The sequence below is a fragment of the Equus caballus genome, chromosome 10 (assembly GCF_041296265.1).
Source record: "Equus caballus isolate H_3958 breed thoroughbred chromosome 10, TB-T2T, whole genome shotgun sequence".
Classification (NCBI taxonomy): domain Eukaryota; kingdom Metazoa; phylum Chordata; class Mammalia; order Perissodactyla; family Equidae; genus Equus; species Equus caballus.
The window spans coordinates 37493758-37514683 of NC_091693.1; the positions used below are offsets into that span (position 1 = coordinate 37493758).

The 20926-nt window shown below is 37.9% G+C and overlaps 1 protein-coding gene and 1 long non-coding RNA gene across 10 annotated transcripts in view; one reads left to right on the forward strand and one right to left on the reverse strand.

Annotated features, from left to right (window-relative positions):
* The window catches only part of LOC138915985 (uncharacterized), a 37671-nt gene extending 18392 nt beyond the window's left edge, over positions 1-19279 (forward strand). Inside the window, exon 3 of the long non-coding RNA XR_011422553.1 lies at positions 19000-19279. This is a non-coding gene — a long non-coding RNA (uncharacterized lncRNA). The remainder of the gene's footprint in view (positions 1-18999) is intronic.
* Positions 1-20926, reverse strand: part of FILIP1 (filamin A interacting protein 1) — a 222941-nt gene that overhangs the window by 154549 nt on the left and 47466 nt on the right. The gene's annotated exons all lie outside the window — the stretch shown is intronic.

Genomic DNA, 20926 nt, shown 5'->3' on the forward strand with positions numbered 1-20926 from the left:
GGCCAGCCCAGACGCAATCGGGACATAGGCGAGTGGTTAGCAGTGCCCTTTCCCGGCAGTGCGTCTTGACTCCTCTGCCCACACCTTCAGTCTCTTTGTTGATGCCCCAGATTTGATACAACGCTACCTATCGCTTCTCTTTCTCCCTCTACCAACTGTGAAGACCCTATGAACCTGCCCTTTCTGAGGGTCAGAGGTGATTCTTTGAATGTTGAACCACTGAGCAGAACGATGCCAGTTGTAGTGCTGATGTGAGGTTCTGAGGCCCCCTGCAGCACTAAGTTTGATCCGTTTGGTTTCTGAACTGTGAGAGGCCCAGAAAATCCCATGGGTGGGTCTACACAGCTGCAAATGTGGGGTCACCAGCCAAACGGAAGCAACTGGCTCAGTCAGAACAGATAATAGCTGTCAACAATCAGTTTGCCCATGCTGACGTGTACCAACTTAATATAAATCCTGTTGATATCAAAAATAATTGAAAATAAGATTAGGTCTTTATTGATTAAGACTTACGTACGTACACGACATGCGTGTACATACGTCTATACACATATCGACAGATAGATGTAGACGTAGCTAGCTATGCACAACACTGCTCCAAAGAAATCTCCTTCCTCCCTCACACTAAACTCTAGAAACTTCTCTCTCAAACTCAAGCCAAGCCACTTACTCAGGCTGTTTCCACTCTCCTGTCATCCCAGGGCTCTCTGCAGTCTAGACATGGGTCAGTTCCATACATACTGCCACCATCACTTTACTCATTCCAGCTTTCTAGGCGCTTTCTAGCATCTCCTCGTCACCACCTCCATCAGGACCACAGTGGCCCAAGAGCCATTTAGGCGGGAATAGTAGGGCCCAGGGGGTTGGGGGCAAGGGTTAAAGACAGTGGCTACTTAGACATTTATTTGTTTTTCATTGTCACGTGACTTCGTCTGTAGATGAGAGCTTCGCAGTGGCAACAGAATGAAAAAATGAGCACGTGGTATGTGAGAAACGTCAAGTTGAAACATTTGGCTCTTGATAGGGAGTAAACAAATGAGATTGATGAGGAAAGGACACACCTGTGAGCACAGGGCCTTAAGGCTGAAGTGTCTGCATTTACTACAGCGTCCTGGGGCACGTGCATGGCTTAGAATTGTTACTCTCAGTGCACAGTTCAGGCTCACTGCTGTGCCCTCTGCATGCTCCATACCTCCTTTCCCTAAGTTACAATCTCATGGAAAGAGGAAATTTCATTGAGTCAAGGTAACCACTTCTTGGCACTTCGCATCCATGATGCAGAATAAGTGACTAATAATTACATTATCTTGTTCTATTATAACCTAACTGGTTACAGTATGTGTGTGTGTTGGAGGGGGAGTGAGAGGTGGCCTGAAGAGAAAGAAAATGAACTAGCTAATTGTGCTCAAGTGTAAACATAGCTAAATATCTTCTTTTTTACATAAATAATTTAGTTTTGGATTACTCAATTAAGAAAGCAAATCAGCTGAAAACAAACACACTGAACTAGAGTTCCCTGTGTTAACTCCATGATTCTCCTGAAACTTCCAAAACTTAAACAGTTTTCTGGGTATCACAAAACAAGGATCTTTGCACATGTGGGCCACGAGAATATATCTGACATGGCAAACAGCCAAAGATGAGTCTCGACAAAGGAGAAATATCAGCAAAAGTATTGTGGAAGCAACATAGTTAAACCTGGAGTAAGCTATCTAGCGTTTCTTATCTTTGTTTATTCATGCTAATTCCTTTAGATTTCTTGACCTTAACTCAGAGTTGGTGAACTTTTTCCATATTGCTGTATATGCTCATCCAGAGATGTTTACACAGTGGTCATATTTCTGAAAGAAGGTGCTAATTGAGTTGTTCACATAAGGTCTGGGACTAATTATTTAACAGGGGTTAAAAGCAAGGTAGCGAAAGGAAGGGGCAGCTGAAAACATTGCTCTGCTTCTGTGGCTTTTTTTAAAAATCCTTGTTTTATGAATTGAAACCACAGAAAACTATCATGATGTCTAAATATTTAAAAGGAAATATTACGCTTCACAGAGGTCATTCTGGCACAGAATGTTGGAGTGTTCCATGTCTGCCCTTAAGAATACAAGAATCAGACCCCTGATGTCATCCTTTAAAGATTATAGAGCTCACAATTTTTAACTTGGTTTTGCTTTTATTTTCTATTCTTTTTTATGGCACTAACAGTGATTTATCACATTATATAAATTTCAGGTACACATCATTATATATTTTGATTTCTGTATAGATTACAACATATTCACCACCCAAAGACAAATTGCAATCCATCACCACACGTGTGCCTAATCACCCCTTTTGCCTTCCCCAACCCCGCTTCCCCTCTGGTAACCACCAAACCAATCTCTGTTTCTTTGTGTTTGTTTGTCGTTGTTTTTATCTTCTATTTATAAGTGATTGTATATGGTATTTAACTTTCTGCCTCTGACTTATTTCACTCAGCATAATGCCCTCAAGGACCATCCATGTTGTCACAAATGGCCAGATTTCATCATCTCTTGTGCCTGAGTAGTATTCCCTTGTGTACATATACCACATCTTCTTTATCCATTCGTCCCTTGGTGGGCACCTAGGTTGCTTCCAAGTCTTGGCTATTGTGAATTCACGTTCTCTGGATAAATACCCAAGAGTGGAATAGCTGGATCATATCATAGATCTATTTTTAATTTTCTGAGGAATCTCCGTACTGCTTTCCATAGTGGTTGCACCAGTTTGCACTCCCACCAGCAGTGTATGAAGGTTCCCTTCCCTCCACATCCTCTCCAACACGTTGTTTCCTGTCTTGTTAATTATAGCCATTCTGATGGGAGTGAGGTGATATCTCATTGTAGTTTTGATTAGCATTTCCCTGATAGTTAGTGACATTGAACATCTTTTCCTGTGCCTGTTGGCCATCTGTATATCTTCTTTGTAAAACATGTCTGTTCAGATCTTTCCTCCACTTTTTAATTGGGTTATTGGTTTTTTTGTTGTTGAGATATATGAATTCTTTATATATTTGGGATATTAACCCCTTATCAGATATACAGTTTGCAAATATCTTCTCCCAGTTGTTAGGTTGTGTTTTCACTTGTCAAGAGTTTCCTTTGCTGTGCAGAAGCTTTTTAGTTTGATGTAGTCCCATTTGTTTATTTTTTCTATTGTTTCCCTTGCTGGCTCAGACATGGTACTTGAAAATATGCTGCTAAGATCCATGTCAAAGAGCGTACTGCCTGTGTTTTCTTCTAGAAGTTTAATGATTTCTGGGGCCGGACCCGGGGCCAAGTGGTTAAGTTTGCATGCCCCGTTTCGGCGGCCCAGGGTTTCATATGTTCTAATCCTGGGCGCGGACATGGCACTGCTCATCAAGCTACACTGAGGTAGCATCCCACATGCCACAACTAGAAGGACTCACAACTAAAAATACACAACTATGTAGCAGGGAGCTTTGGGGAGAAAAAGGAAAAATAAAAAAAGTCTAAAAAAAGAAAAAAAGGAAGTTTAATGGTTTCAAGTCTTACATTCAAGTCTTTAACCCATTTTGAGTTAATTTTTGTGTGTGGTGTAAGATAGTTGTCTACTTTCATTCTTTTGCATTCTTTTGCATGTTCCTGTCCAGTTTTCCCAGCCATTTATTGAAGAGACTTTCCTCTCTCCATTGTGTGTTCTTGGCTCCCTTGTCGAATATTAGCTGTCCATAAATGTGTGGGTTTACTTCTGGGCTCTCAATTCTGTTCCATTGATCTGTGTGTCTGGTTTTGTGCCAGCACCATGCTGTTTTGGTTACTATGGCTTTGTAGTATATTTTGAAATCAGGGAGTGTGATATCTCCAGCTTTGTTCTTTTTTCTCAGGATTCCTTTGGCTATTCAGGATCTTTTGCTTTTCCATGCAAATTTTAGTATTCTTTGTTCTATTTCTGTGAAAATTGTTGTTGGAAATTTGCATTGAATCTGTAGATTGCTTTAGGAGATATGGACATTTTAACTATGTTAATTCTTCCAATCCAAGAGCATGGAATATCTTTCCATTTCTTTGTGTCCTCTTTAATTTCTTTCAACAATGTTTTATAGCTTTCCATGTACAGAACTTTCACCTCTTCAGTTAAGTTTATTTCTAGATATTTTATTCTTTCTGTTGCACTTGTAAATGGGATTATATTCTTAATTTCTCTTTCTGCTACTTTGTTGTTAGTGTATAGAAATGCAATTGATTTTTATATGTTGATTTTGTATCCTGCAACTTTACCGTATTCATTTATGATTTCTAAGAGTTTTTTAGTGGATTCTTTAGGGTTTTCTATATACACAATCATGTCGTCCATAAATAGTGACAGTTTCACTTCTTCCTTTCCAATTTGGATCCTTTTTATTTCTTTTTCTCCCCTGATTGCTCTGGCTAACTTCCAATACGATGTTAAATAAGAATGGGGAAAATGGGTGTCCTTGTCTGGTTCCTGTTCTTAGAGGGATAGCTTTCAGTTTTTCTCCATTGAGAATGATATTAGCAATGGGTTTGTCATTTATAGCCTTCATTTTGTTGACCTACTTTCCTTCTATAACCATTTTATTCAGAGTTTTTTTCATAAGTGAATGCTGTATCTTGTCAAATGCTTTCTCTGCATCTGTGGAGATGATCATGTGATTTTTATTCTTCATTTTGTTAATGTGGTGTATCATGTTGATTGATTTGCAGATGTTGAACCATCCTTGTGTCCCTGGAATAAATCCTGCTTGATCGTGGTGTATGATCTTTTTAATGTATTGTTGTATTTGAATTGCTAGTATTTTGTTTGAGGATTTTTGAATCTCTGTTCATCAGTGATATTGGCCTGTAATTTTCTTTTTTTGTCTTGTCCTTGTCTGGTTTTGGTATCAGGATAATGTTGGCTTCGTAGAATGAGTTAGGAAGCTTCCCCTCCTCTTCTATTTTTTGGAAGAGTTTGAGGAGGATAGGTATTAAGTCTTCTTAGAATGTTATTAGAATTCACCAGAGAAGCTGTCTGGTCTTGAACTTTTATTTTTTGGGAAGTTTTTGATTACTGTTTTGATCTCCTTTCTGGTGATTGATCTGTTCAGATTCTCTATTTCTTCTTGATCCTGTTTTGAAAGGTTGCATGAGTCTAAGAATTTATCCATTTCTTCTAGATTATCCAATTTGTGGCATATAGCTTTTCATAGAATTCTCTTATAATCTTTTGTATTTCTGAGGTGTCTGTTATAATTTCTCCTCTTTCATTTCTGATTTTATTTATTTTAGCCTTCTTTCTTTTTTCTTGGTGAGTCTAGCTAAAGGTTTTGGAATTTTGTTTATCTTTTCAAAGAACGAGCTCTTGGTTTCATTGATTTTTTTTTTTTTTTTTTAGTCTCTATTTCATTTATTTCTGCTCTGATTTTTATTATTTCCTTCCTTCTACTGATTTTGGGCTTTGTTTGATCTTCTTTTTCCAGTTCCTTTAGGTACACTGTTAGATTGTTTATTTGGGATTTTTCTTGTTTGTTGAGGTAGGCCCACATTGCTATAAACTTCCCTCTTAGAACTGCTTTTGCTGTATCCCATAGATTTTGGCATGCCATATTTTAATTTCATTTGTCTCTAGGTATTTTTTTATTTCTCCTTTGATTTCTTCATTGACTCAATCATTGTTCAGTAGCGTTTTGTTTAATCTCCACATTTTTGTGGCTTTTCTGGTTTTCTCCCTGTAGTTGATTTCTAGTTTCATACCTTTGTGGTCAGAAAAGATGCTTGGTATTATTTCAATCTTTGGAAATTTATTGAGACTTGTTTTGTGGCCTCCTATGTGATCAATCCTGGAGAATGTTCCATGTGCATTTGAAAAGAATGTGTCTTCTGTGGTTTTTGGATGGAATATTCCTTATATATCTACTAAGTCAATCTGGTCTAATGTGTCATTTAAGGCCAATGTTTCCTTATTGATCTTCTGTTTGGAGATCTATCCATTGGTGTAAGAGGAGTATTAAAGTCCCCTACTATTATTGTGTTACTGTCTATTTCTCCTTTCATGTCTGTTAATAATTGCTTTATATATTTTGGTGCTCCTATGTTGGGTGCATAGATATTTACAAGTATTATATCCTCATGCTGGATTGTTCCCCTTTATTATTATGTTGTGCCCTTCTTTGCCTCTTATTGAAGTTTTTCTTTTAAAGTCTATTTTGTCTAATATGTGTTGCTACCCTAGCTTTCTTTTCCTTGCCATTTGCATGGAGTATCTTTTTCTATCCCTTCACTTTCAATTTGTGAGTGTCTTTAGGTCTGATGTGTGTCTCTTGCATGCAGCATATATATGGGCCTTGTTTTTTTTATCCAATTGGCCACCCTATGCCTTTTCATTGGAGCATTTAGTCCATTGACATTTAAATTAGCTATTGATACATATGTACTTATTCCCATTTTGTTACATTTTTTCTGGACATTTTAGTAGTTCTTCTCTGTTCCTTTCTTCTTCTCTTGCTCTCTTCCCTTGTGATTTGATAGCTTTCTTTTGTATTATGTTTCTGTTCCTTTCTCTTAATTATTTGTTTATTTATTATGGGTTTCTGCTTTGTGATTACCATGAAGTTCATATATGATAATCTACATCTATATAGCAATCTATATTGAGTTGTTGGTCTCTTTAGTTTGATCTCTTTCTAAAAGCTCTACTCTCTCTACTCTTTTCTTCCTCTCCTCCCACATTTTGTTTTTGATATCATACCCAACCTCTTATTTTTTGTGCGTGTATCCACTACCCTTTTATCATTCAAATAGGTAATTTTAGTACTTTTGGTTTTTGACCTTCATATTATCTTCATAAATCATTGATCTGCTACCTTTACTGTATTTTTCCTTTTACCAGTGATTTTATTGCTTTTTTTAAAAATAATTTTCTTATTCCTATTTGTGGTCTTCTCTTTCCCGCTTGAATAAGTCCCTTTGGCATTTCCTGTAAAACTGGTTTCTTGGTGATAAACTCCTTTAATTTTTGCTTGTCTGAGAAACTCTCTATCTTTCCTTCCATTCTGAATGATAACCTTGCTGGGTAGAGTATTTTTGGCTGTAGGTTTTTTCCTTCCAGCACTTTAAATATCTGGTGCCACTCCCTTCTATCCTGTGAGGTTTCTGCTGAGAAGTCAGCTGATAGCCTTATGGGGTTTCCTTTCTATGTTACTTGTTGCCTTTCTCTTGTGGCTTTTAGGATTCTCTCTTTACCTTTAATTTTGGACATTTTTTTTTTAGATTGGCACCTGAGCTAACAACTGTTGCCAATCTTTTTTTTTCTGCTGCTTTTTCTCCCCAAATCCCCCAAGTACATAGTTGTATATTATTTTAGTTGTGGGTCCTTCTAGTTGTGGTATGTGGGACGCTGCCTCAACATGGCCTAATGAGCAGTGCCATGTCCATGCGCAGGATCCAAACTGATGAAACCCTGGGCCGCCGAAGCAAAGCGCATGAACTTAACCACTCAGCCACAGGGCCAGCCCAAAATTTTGGACATTTTAATTATAATGTGTCTTGGTGTGGGCCTCTTTGGGTTTATCTTGTTTGGTTCTCTCTGTGCTTTCTGTACTTGGATGTCTGTTTCCTTCCTTGGGTTAGGAAAGTTTTCAGGTATTATTTCATCAAATAGATTCTCTGCCCCTTTGTCTCTCCCTTTTCTCCTCTGGGACACCTATAATACGAAGTTAGTGCACTTGATGTTGTCCCAGAGTTCACTTAGGCTGTCCTCATTCCATTTAATTGTTTTTTCTTTTATCTGTTCAGCTTAGGTGATTTCCTCTAGTCTTTCGTCCAGCTTTCTGATCCATTCTTCTGTAGCATAGACTTTGCTATTGAGTCCCTCTAGTGAATTTTTCATTTCCAGTATTGTATTCTTCATTTCTGAGTGTTTTTTTTTTATGTTTTCCAATTCTTTGTTAATGTTCTCACTGTGTTCATCCATTCTTCTCCCAAAATCAGTGAGCATCTTTATGACTTTTTGCTTGAACTTTTTGTCAGGTAGATTGTTTATTTCTGTTTCATTTAGTTCTTTTACTGTTTGTCCTGTTCCCTTGCTTGGAACATATTCCTTTACCTCCTCATTTTTCCTCTTTCTCTGTGCTTATATCTAGGTGTTAAGTGGGTCAGCTACATCTCCTGATCTTGGAGAGATGGCCTTATGTAGGAGACATCTTTTGATGCCCAGCAGTGTGCTTCCCTCTTGACACCAGTTCACATGTTCCAGATGTGACTCCTGTGTGGGCTACGTGTGTCCTGTTGTGGTGGCAGGGTTGTTCTTGCTGCAGGTGCCCAGGGAGTCTAGGCTGTCTCCCTGGCCATCTGGCTATAGTGCTTAGCTGTGTGTGGCTGCTATGGATCCTTCAGTCAGTTTGTCAGGTTTAGGGAGCCCCAGCACAGTTGCCTACAAGGTCTAATAGAACACTCCTGTTGCAGTTTTTCTGTTAAGTGAATAGGCCCCCCAGTGTGGCTGGCTACGAGGCTCAGGGGCTTACAATTGCTGTAGGCCTCAGGCCTGCAAGGCTGTTGTCAGCTCCCTCAGGATTGCAGCTGAGTGGGGCTGGCCCCAGGCAAGAGAGTACCCAATTTGTCTCAGGCTTTTGAAGGCAGGGCCAATCCCCTCTGTAGCTGTTTGAGAAGCACAGGTCTTCTGCCACTGATAACCTCATGGCCCACAGGGCCACATCCACTGTCAACACAGTCCTGGACCATGCACACTTCCTGACCCCCTGGAGTAGACCCAGTTGCCCCACTTCAGAGGCCCTCACAGGTTCCATCAACACCCACACTCTCTGCCCACTCCTCAAGCATACCTTACACCACAGAGTTGGACCCACTCACGTACCTGCAAAGGATCCAGGAACCTAGTTTATTCAGGCCAAAATGTTGTCTGTGGGCTTGTTGGGTGGGGCTAGTCCCTAGGTGGGCTGCCTGCCCTGGCTGAACTGGACTAAATCCATGTGCTAGTGGGTGGGGCAGACCCTGGGCTAACAGGCTATGGGGAGAACTCCAATGGCCTCTGCCAGTGTCTGTGTCAGCACGCCTGTACTAGGTCATAGTAATGGCTGCTGCCAATGTCTCAGTCCCTGGAGAGGTCTCACCTCTCACCAAGTTGCACTGATAGCCTATCAGATGAATCTCTTTTCACCAAAGGAATGTGCACCTTCCCTCTGGTGTTTTTATGTTTCTTCCCAAAATGGGTGAATTTGTGCACAGGCCCTTTAAGAGCTGGCTTTTTTCGCTTATGTCCAATAGGTTTTCTAGAGGTAATCCCCATTGTATTTAATAGCCAGCAAAGCCAGATATTACGAGACTCATCTCAGCTGTGCTGAGTCCAAAGGATTTTTATAGCGGCAATACTCCCCAGCTCAAGACCACTCCTCCAGGGAAGGCTGCATACCTTACGGTTGCTCCTGGCTGGCCAGCCATGAAGCTCTGCAGCTTGCAAAGGGGCTTTTCTCTCTCCAGACAGGAATTTTTGCCTCAGTCACGACTGTCCCTTGTTGCAGGGGTTCTTTTTTATACAGTTTTCAGTTCTCTCTCAGGGGTAATTTTTCCAAAAATAGATGTAACTTAGTTGTGTTCATGGGAGGAAGTGAGTTCAGAGTCAGCCTATGCCACCATCTTGACACCTGCTCTCTGATTAACTTGTTTTTACGGAACCCAGGCCTGATGCTCTAATACTTATGTTTAATTATTTCCTTGTTTTAAATTAACAGCAAGATTTTCTTTTCTGTGACTTAAAAAGAAATTTTTTTGCTACAGTGATAAATTTATTTAAAGTACAGGAATTTGGGTTTGACTGCTAAAAATATTATGAGGCTGGGAGTGAAAAAAATACCAGCATAAGTCCTAACATGGCATTGATATTAACAAAATATGCTAAAGTCTTTTCTGCAAAAATCACAGAAAACCCTTGCACACTAAACATCCATGTCTGCAGGAAATCATTTCCTTTTTTAAAGCCAAAATTTAAGGCCTGAACATTTTGTGAATGTTTGCAAAGCAAAATTTAGGGACAGGTCTTCTCAAAGCTCATGTTAAGAACAAAATGATGACATTTTTATCCCATCTCACTTGCCAGCCAATTCACACTTTCTGATGTACAAAAACTTGCAGTTCATTAACAGAGAATATATTTGCTTACCTATCAATAGCACTATTTCCATCCCAAATAGTTCTCCCAAATCTGTACTTGCATATCTAGCAGCCTACTCGACTTCTTTAACAGACATCCTAAATTCAACAAGTCCAAAACCCAATTCCTGGTCTTTCCCTTCTCTTTCTTATTTTTTAATCTTTTTTTTTTTTTATTTTTTGAGGAAGATGAGCCGTGAGCTAACTACTGCCAATCCTCCTCTTTTTGCTGAGGAAAACTGGCCCTGAGCTAACATCCATGCCCATCTTCCTCTACTTTATATGTGGGACGCCTGCCACAGCATGGCTTTTGACAAGCAGTGCCATGTCCGCACCTGGGATCTGAACTGGCGAACCCTGGGCCGCCGAGAAGCAGAACGTGTGAACTTAAGCACTGCACCACCGGGCCGGCCCCCCTGGTCTTTCCCTTTAACTGCTCCTCCTCAACCTTCCTTATCTCTGTTAACAGCAGCTCCATTCTTCTAGTTGCTAAGCTAAAAGCTTTGGAGTTACACCTGATTACTCTTTCTCCACCATCCACATCCAACCCATCCAGAAATCTTCTGGTTGCACTTACAAGATATATCAGTATCTGACCACTTCTCACCACTACCACCATAGACCTAGCCACCATCACCTTCCACCCAGATATTGCAACAGCTCCAAGTGGTCTTCTTGCTTCCGTCTTTGTCTCCCTACAATGTCTTCTTAACACAGAAGCTAGACTGAGCCTTTTAAAGTTTAAGTCAGATCGTGTTCCTTCTCTGCTCCAAACTCTCTTGGAGTAAAAGTCAAAATTCTTACAATGGCCTACAAGATCCTACTTAATCTATCCATCTGTTACCTCTCAGACCTCTTCTCGAACTACCCTCCTTGCTTGTTCCACTCCAGCCACACATCTTGCTACTCTTCCAACATGACACTCCTGCCCCTGACTCAGGCCTGTGTCCTGGCTCTGCCTGTGCCCAGGCTCTCTGCCTGGAATGCTCTTTGCCCAGATATTCACATGGGTTCCTCTCCACCTCTTTCAAGTCTTTACTTAAATGTCACCTTCTCAGTGAGTGTGCCCTGACCATTCTATTTTTAAAATTATAATCCTCATAGAAATTATGCTTATTATTTATAATATCCCCCCACCTCTGGTAGATAAGATCCACAGGGGAAGTGATCTTTGTCTGTTTAGTTTACTCATCTACCCCAAGTACATGAAGCAGTACCTTGCACAAGTAGGCACTTGATAAATATTTCCTGAATTAACGAATGGATGAATGAATGCAGTACTTTATCAAATAGGGGGAATTCACTGCTGGTCTTCATACATGCATCCATTCATACAACAGATTTATCAGTTACTAAGTACCTATTCTGTACTCAATTTGTATCCATACTCCATTTTCCCATCTGATAAGCTGACAATTAAAATCTGGGAGCACATTCAATAGATGAAACTATTGGCATGGAAAGGACCTAAATTAAGAGATTATCTAGGTCAATACTGTCCAGTAGAGCTTCCGCCATGGCTGAAACGGTCTATATCTGTCCAACAAAGCTTTCCACCTTGGGCAAAACAGTCTATATCTGTCCCATCTGGTATGTAAGCCACTAGTCAAATCGAGTATTGAGCCCTTGAAATACAACTAGCATAACTGAATAGCTGAATTTTTATTTCATTTTATGTTAATTAATTTAAATGTAAATAGCCACATGTGGCCCGTGGGTACTCTATCAGACAGCATAGGTCTAGTTCGACCCTCTGCCTCTACCTAGGACTTTCTCTATGATACTCAAGGCAAGTTGTTCACTATATTACTTTTTTTCCTCATAAAAGATGATTAACAGCTAGTTACCACCTCTCCTTAACTATCCTTTCTGTGGTTCATGAATATGTCTTCTTTCACAATTACTGTTATTTTGTCAGCTAAGGTAAAGCATTTATATTATATCAACCAATTTATAAAATATGAAACCTTCAGAATTTATCTTCTAAATCCAATAACACATTTAACCTACTTCACTTGCAGAAGGTAATTTCTCTTACTTTTTAAACTTTATTTTAGTTTTATTGATGTATAACAAACTTTGCATATTTCAAGTGAATAATTTGATGAGGATTGACGTCAGTATACACTCATGGAACCATCACCATACATAATGTAATTGAAAGCTCAAATGACCGGAGCCACTGCTGACCCATAGGACACCATCATGTAAATTGGGAAAAAGGGCACCTCTCACCCAGCTGAAACTTTCCTCTGCCAAGATACACAGAGTAGTGAAAAACAGTGAGCTCAATTTCAGCTCTCACCTACCTCCTCAGCTGGTGCCTTTATACAGTGAACAATATACACAACTATAAATAGCAGCCCTGAAAACTGTTCTGTTAAACTCACTTTTAAAAGATCCTCCCAAGGTTTTGAAGATTACACTCTGGTTTCCATTTCAAGGTGGTAGAGTAGAAATCAATTGTACCTTCCTTTTCCCACTGCAAACCCTTAACATTTTTTAAAGGATTTTTTTAAATTTGTGTAACTGGAAAACAATATCAACCTTTGGAGGACCATAAATCTGGAGAAAACAGTGGAAGACAGAAAGCAGACGGGATTAGAATGAAGATTTAAAACCACAGCTCAAAACAAGAATAGGAGAATGCTGCCAAAAATGTTAGGAATGGATACCAAAGACAAGAGGGAAGCTGGGGACAACAGTGTGACTCTCAGAGGACAGCAGCAGGAACTGTGCACATCCCGCTACCAACCTAAGCCACACTTTGAGCCAAAGAGCAGCAACAGGAGTTGATGCCTCCAGCTGGAAACAATGGGTATGGGAGCTTAGGTCAAAGAAACAAAGCATCTTGAATGCCCTGGATGGCTGGAGATACCCAAGGAAAATGAGACATCCCCTTACCCACCAGAAGTTATCCTCTGAGGCACCCTGCCCAGTGGCAGCCCCATCCCTCCCACATGCTCCTGAAAACCAACTGAAATACAAGTTCCAGCAGCAAATCCTGCCCCATCTCTAAGCAGCTGCAGGAACACAGAGAACAGACAGCCTAACAAGGAGCCTCAGCTACAAGAACACACTCAGGAATCACTAAGCATTGAAAGAAGGCCAATACAATCAAAAAGAGATAACACAGAGCTCTTTGTTTCAAAAGAGTCAAGAACTCACACCTGGGAAAATTAGTGAAGTCAGAATAGGACTTTAGAATAAGTATAATTCATATCCATAGAGATATTTGAGAGTATATTAAATCCATAGAAAATGATCAGTTAGAAAGTGTGAATATTAGAATTTTGATCATTGAAGTAGAATACTCAATAAGTGGTTCAAATAACAGAATGGGCAAATTGCTGAACTGGAATATTGAGCCCAAACAATTCTTCCAAAATGCAATAAAAGTGACAAAGTAGAAAATAAAAGTTAGGAAGCATGTAAAATAGACCCGGACATCAATTACCCATCTAACTGGAGTTATTAAAAGAGACATCAGGCGTAATGAAGGAAGGTAATATATACATTAGTTACAATTTAAGTACTAACCAAGTGCTGGTAAGATAAATTTTTGAAATCCATATCTAGATATTATATTAACATTTCAGAAGACCAAGAATAAAGGAAAAACATCCTAAAATCTTTGGGAAAGAAAAGCAATGGTCTACAGAGAATTTCCTCAACAACATGTGAATGAAATAAAAGGAGCAAGGAAAAAATGTTACACTCTCAATTTCACACTCAACCAAGCTATCATTCAAGTATGATGCTGAAACACGAAGGAACCAGTAAGTCTGCTATCTGCAGTAACTCTGAAATAATTATGCCATTCAAAATAAAATAACTATAATAATATGGAAGCAACGGTGAACAAAGAAATCTATTAAATTACATTACTAATCCTAGTTAGGTGTTGATTTTTTTAAAACAACAATGATAATAATTTTAAAAATAACAACATAGAAGTAAAAGTTCAAATAATGTCAACAAGGGAGGGAACGGTAATGAAAGAGAATGCTGCAAGTCAAATTGAAGCACAGAGATTGTGTTTTGTTCAATGAATATAGAGACACTGACTGACTCTGGATATTAACAAAAAATATACTTACTTTCATGTGTCAAAAATTGCATAGTAAACTATTTATAATTTTTACATCATCAGAAAAAAATGTAGAAGAAAATTAAATCAATCCAACAAAGGCAGAAAAAATTTGAAACAGTACTCAAATATATAACCCCCCCACCAAAATTACCAGGCCCATAAAATTGTATACACAACCCTACACCCTTTTGTTGTAGGCAACCTTACCAACCCTTTAAAAAATAGATTCATATTTTAAACAAACAAAAACAGATAAATGTGAGAAGCTACTGAGCCATTTAAGAATATGTCATAAGCTTTCTAAAAATTCAAAACAAGACTGCATAGAGAAAGTAAACAATAAGCCAATCTCACAAACATGGATGCAAAAATGCTCAATAAAATACTAAAAATGTAAATTCACCAATCTATTAAAAGAATAATGCATTATAATCAGGCAAAGTTTATTCCAGGAATGCAAAGATAGATTTTTCTAATAGTGACCAACCAATGTAATTCACTAACTTAAGTCATATGATTTAGAAAAAAAATCATTTCAATGATGCCCCAAAGAGTCAACTGTGGAAATATTTATATGGTTGTGTGTATGTGTGAAAGCTAAGAATAAAAAAACTTCCATAATTTGATAAAAGGTATCTACCCCCAAAATGCAGCGAACATGATACTTATTAGAAACATTGTCTTTGAGACCAGGAACAGGGGTCAGCCCTGTGGCTGAGTGGTTAAGTTTGCGCGCTCCCCTTCAGTGGCCTAGGGTTTTGCCAGTTCGGATCCTGGGCGCGGACATGGCTCCACTCATCAGGCCATGCTGAGGCGGCATCCAACATGCCACAACTAGAAGGGCCCACAACTAAAATATACAACTATGTACTGGGGGGCTTTGGGGAGAAGAAGAAGAAAAAAAATACCAGGAACAAGACAGGAATGTCACTGCTACTATTCATTATTAGACTGGACGTCCTAGCCAATGGAATTAAACAAGTGGAACCATATTAATTGGCATGAATATTGGAAAGTAAGAGATAAATTACTATTAATTACAGAGGAGATGATAATCTACCTAGAAAATTAAAGATGATCAAATGAAAAACTACTATAACTAAGCAGGGAGTTCAGTAAGATGGAAAGATGCAAAATCAACATAAAAATCAACTTTCTTATACATTGGCATCTTTGGTTTTTAAAATATAATTGGGGGAAAAATCATACTTCCAATAGCAACAGAAATTAAATTATAAAGTCCTTAGGAATAAAATTAATAGAAATAAAGAAAGCTTCTATGGAAAAAAATTACAAAATTTAACTGAAGGAAACACAAGATGGCCTGAATAAGGGAAGAAATATACCACATGCACAGATGAAAACCTCAATATTTTTTAAATCTAAATTCTTTTTCAAATTAATATATAATTTCAATACAATCGTATTCAAAATACAAATACAATTTTTATGAATTTCTAAAATTTACATGGATGATTGGATGAACAATTGTAACTAAAGTCGTTTTTTAAAAAAGAAATACAAAGAGAAGGAACTGCCCTAAAAGATATTGAACATATTATAACTCTATGTTAATTAGGACTATGAGATATTAATGCAAGAAGACACAAGTAGGGGCCGGCTCCGTGGCCCAGTGGTTAAGTTTGCATGCTCCGCTTTGGAGGCCTAGGGTTTCGCCGGTTCCGATCCTGGGCACGGACATGGCACCGCTCATTAGGCCATGTTGAGGTGGCGTCCCATATGCCACAACTAGAAGGACCCACAACTAAAATATACAACTATGTACTTGAGGGATTTGGGGAGAAAAGGCAGAAAAAAAAAAGAAGATTGGCAACAGTTGTTAGCTCAGGTGCCAATCTTTAAAAAACAAAAAGAAGACGACACAGGTAGTTTAAAGAAACAAAGTCGACAAGCAGATCTGCATACAAATACGAATTTTATAGAGCGTAGTCGTTAGGATCACACTCTAAATCCAGACCCCTGGGTTTGATTTCTTGTTCCACCACTTCCTGACTATGTGTCATTGGGCAAGTTACTTGATATTTCTGTGCCTCAGTTTCTTGGTCTGTAAAATAGGGAATAATCATAGAATCAACCTAATATTTTTATTAAAAGGATAAATATGCTTTGTGTATATGCGTGTGATATATATCACACCCATATATATGAAACATGATAAAAGCAGAATTTCAAACCATTGAGAAAAAATGGTAGAGTATTTCAAATCAATGAGAAGACTAGCTAACCATTGAAAAAAACTGTTAGATCTTTATCTTATACCACTCACAAGATTGTAATCAAGACTTAAATTTTTTAAATGATAAGAAATTATTAGAAGAAAATGTAATCAAATACATATAACCCTAGAGTCAGGAAAGCTATCTGAAATAATACACAAAAAAGCAAAAGTCATAAAAGAAAATATAATGGATTTGACTACATCAAAATTTAAAAGACTTGAATAACCAAAGCACTTTAAAAGTTAAGACAAGCAACATAAACAATAACAAAGGATTAGAATTTAAAAAGTATTTAAAGAAAGAGAAAAGAAAGATCTAATTGAAAAATGGGCCAAGGATATACACTGGTAATTCACAGAAGAAATAAGGAAAATGGTCAAGAAATAAGGAAACTGGTGCTCAACCTCACTTTAATGGAGAAAATGCAAATTCAATGAGTATGTTCACACACAGCCACTTAAAAGGTCCTTTTGCATAAGCCATCACCCCAAAGTTCTATGGTTAATTTCTACCCTAGAGAGACACTTAAACCCAAAGATGCAAGTACAAGGATCTTCATTGCAATGTTATTTGTAACAGTGAAAAATTCCAAGCAAATACTCATAAAAACAGGAACGGCTGAACAACTGATTGTGCACTCTTTCTTAGGAAGACCATGCTGGAATTTTCTACGTGAAGTGGACCTATATGCAGTGACATGAAAAATTGTCTGAGCCATATTGTTAAGCGAAATAATGGATACCTCCTTTAAGTTAAAATATGTACACACATAAATATCTTTTCTATCCCCATGGAGAAAAGTCTGGAAGCATATACATTACATTGTTAATAATGACTATTTCTAGAGAGAAAACTAAGATGGGGACATTGGAGAGAGGAATAATCAAAGGGTACTTTAGTTTGATCTGTTAAGTTCTAATTTTTTAATAAGGAGAAGCTATTACTAAGGTAATTTTAAGTTGTCTTTAACGTAAAAATTATTTTTTATATGTGTTATAAATGTGGAAGATAAATTACTTTAAACTAGTGAAGTCAATGAAACAACAGACTTCATGAAATCTAGGCTGTTTCTTCCTTTCCTTCACAGCACTAGAGAATCAATGCATGTCACACCGTATACTTTATCCTCTGTTCTTAAAAAATGGAAGGAAATCTTGGATGGGGCTGGATTTTTTGCGGCTGTTTTTTGGATGACGTTTGAATTTCCCACCCAGAATGCTGTGACATAAGTACTCTTTAATTTCTAACATTATAACATTTGAATGTTAAATTAACAGAATAGTCTTTCTGAAGTCTTAGTTCAACATCCATTGGGAGAAAAATTCTGTAATTTAAGAATTATCCATTTTTTAGAATTTTGATTCTCACATTGACTGTTGGGTGACAGGGTGTTACAAGACAAATTGAATTTGGCTTTTAGTATGAAATATAAAACCGTGAAGGCCAAACACATAAACGTTTATTTCTTGATAACCACAAATGCCCTATGATTAAGACAGAACCTGATAATTTAAGGAAAATTAACTTGTCTAAAGTGAGAACAGAGAATAATTCATGAATGTACTAATTTTTCTTTCTCCTCCCCCATTAGTCTACATTGGTCTTTAGCTATGACATGTACAAACCAGTGGGAAAACATTAACTATGGTTAATGGACTGAATGGATTTATTTAAGAAGAAATATTTAAAGAACTAAAAGCATCAAATTATCTTCACGACACATACATCGGTTAGAGAGACGTAATATGAAGTATGTCATAAATCTTACTTGTTCCAAAAACCCCATCTCAAGCCCCGTAGAGATTGAAAGATACAGCACATTTCCAAATCTCAGGGTCCCTTAGCCATATTTTTACCTTTCTTTTCAATATTTTCCTGCCTTTCTAATTAAGTTCTACACTCTAAGGGAGACCGTGAGCACAGGAGAGCACAGCCCTTTTCAGTCAGCATGGTCTGGATGCGAAATCAGGCCTGGCTGCTTTCAAACTGAGGAAACTTGAGAAAAATCATGTGTTCTTGTTGCTTAACTTTATAGCAGATCCCCAAGGAAACATTATTTCTGAATTTGCTTTGCTACCCACAACATGCCTATTTATGAAACACTGACATTGCAGGTCCTTAGAAATATGTATCAAATAAATGAACAATGAAAGCAAAATCCAAAAGAAAATGATGAAATATTCAATGGAATTTTAAGAAAAAGAAACTTCTTTATCAGTAATGGAAAAGGAATAAGTAAAACATTTATTTTTAAAATTAAAATGGAAGCACTGAGTTCATTATATTACATTTAAATGAAAATAATGGAGCCTCTCTTGAAAGCCATTTCCATTTATAATAAACAAAAGCCAAATATGATATAGGTAGAAATTGAATCATACGTGCTTTTCCTGCCTTAATACAACAGCTTCTCAGAGAAATTTTAATCACCACAAGGGGTTCCAGATGTGAAAGTGATTTAATTTTGGAAAGATCTCAATAAGGACAAGCAAAGGATTTATGGTCCTTTCACTCCCTTTAGGTAAGTCAAGAACACAGGAAGAGCTTGAAGACTGCTTGCACTGCCGGGCGCCGGAAGCCATCCCAGCGACTGCGGCCGACGCCTGCTCCCCGGCCCCTCTAAAGGTGCCCAGCTCTACTGGGGTCATTTAAAACGCTTCCATTTGCCATTTTTAGAGGTGTTTTATACCCTCTTGCCATCACTTCCTTTTCTTAGAAGTATAAACTTAAATTAGAAAGGTAGAGAAATATTGGAACAGTTGTCGAGAAAAGAAAAGTAAAAGTCCAGCCTAAAGACTGAATTTGGCAACGTGCTGTTTCTTCCAATCTTTATGTTTTGGAGTCTTAGATTAGTACCTACCTGTGTACAGGTATGATGGGTGACAATTCTGGCATGTTTCTGAGCTTGCTGTATGTTGAGGTGAATGGAAGGTCAGTTTTCCAGGTACAGCACTGGCCAACAGACCCAAGCCCCACGCCTGCCTGAGATATACTTCTGCAGTCACTATATTTGTAACAATAGTGGTTTGTATTTAAGATCGCACAACGCTACAGGGCAAGTAAAAAAAATACCATCTTGAAGAATATAGCTGTTCTAAGTTCATTCAGTACTCACTCAGAGCTGGTCTCATCTTTTTAAAAACAACAGTGTGTTCTTAAGACATTTTCGTAACAATTTCATTACTTATTAAAGAAGAATTTCATTTGATTTATTTACTGAACATTTGGAATAATTAAACATTTTTACATTTACATCTTGGTTTTCACCTCAAAAAAATATTTATTGTTGAAACACTACAGGCACCACTAAGAAGTTTACCAATTTGGTACTGGAAGAATTGCTCTGTTTGTAGTTAGTTTTAATAAAGTGTCTTTTTCTCACTAAGCCCAAAATAAAATTTTTTTCTTGGAAAAATACGTTAGTGCTCCTCTGAGTAGCTGGCCATGACAACAACTAAATCTTATATGACCTCTATATTTGTGAAAGTTTGTAGAAATGTCTCATTATTTCTACAGTCAACAAAAAATAAAACACGAGTATCCTGAACTTGATGAAAGGTAAAAACTGCTTTTGAAAAAACCATAATATGTTGTAATTAATCAAACTTACCGAGAGAAAAATTTGGCTCATTGCTATGATAACTTTGGAGTGTTGGCATATATCTGGAGCCCTTCATTCTGAAATTGTTGAGGGGCACTTGGCCACATTTTTGTTCACAAAATGAAAAAACTATAGAGGAAAAAAGCACTCCTCAACGTAGGACAGTGCAAGTCAGAGCATTGCCCATATGACACTCGTCTACATGCCATGAGCCTACCTTTCTATTGACAGAATGGATAGAACTTCCTTTGGCTTCATGACAACATTAAGGCAAATGCCTAATATATAAAATGCTAGAAGAATTGGTATATGTTAGTGAATTTCTTTTCTGCACTTTCTAGAGGTAAGCTTGGTGGGAATCTGTCATATTCTAAAATACTCAGTTTTTAGCCACTTCCAGCATAAGCAGTTGAATTGAATCCCCTATTTATTGAGCATCCATTGTACAGAGTTCGGCCATATGTCAAGGTTGTAGGGATCACAGAAGAGGTACGTCTCTCCCTTCAAGAGCCCCAGTTAGATAGGAGTACAAAACAACAAAGTGAAATGAGCAAACAAACAAGAAGGCATAAAATCAAGTGCTGAATGGAAAATAATTCCTTGCCAGATGTATAGACCAAACAGTAAGTGCCCTTAAGGAATGAAGAGAACAGGGAATCAGAAAGTCCCATTTATTACGGAGGAAAATGTGAGGTGTCTGTTTTTGTCTTTGTCTTTTTTTAATAGACTTAGAAAGATGAACAACATTTAAAGAGCTACGAGCACCAAAGAAGTTAGTTGGTTTGTTTTCAAGGTGCTCACCAAGACTGGTGCCTGCTAGTAAAATAGCACCTTAAGCCACGCAAGT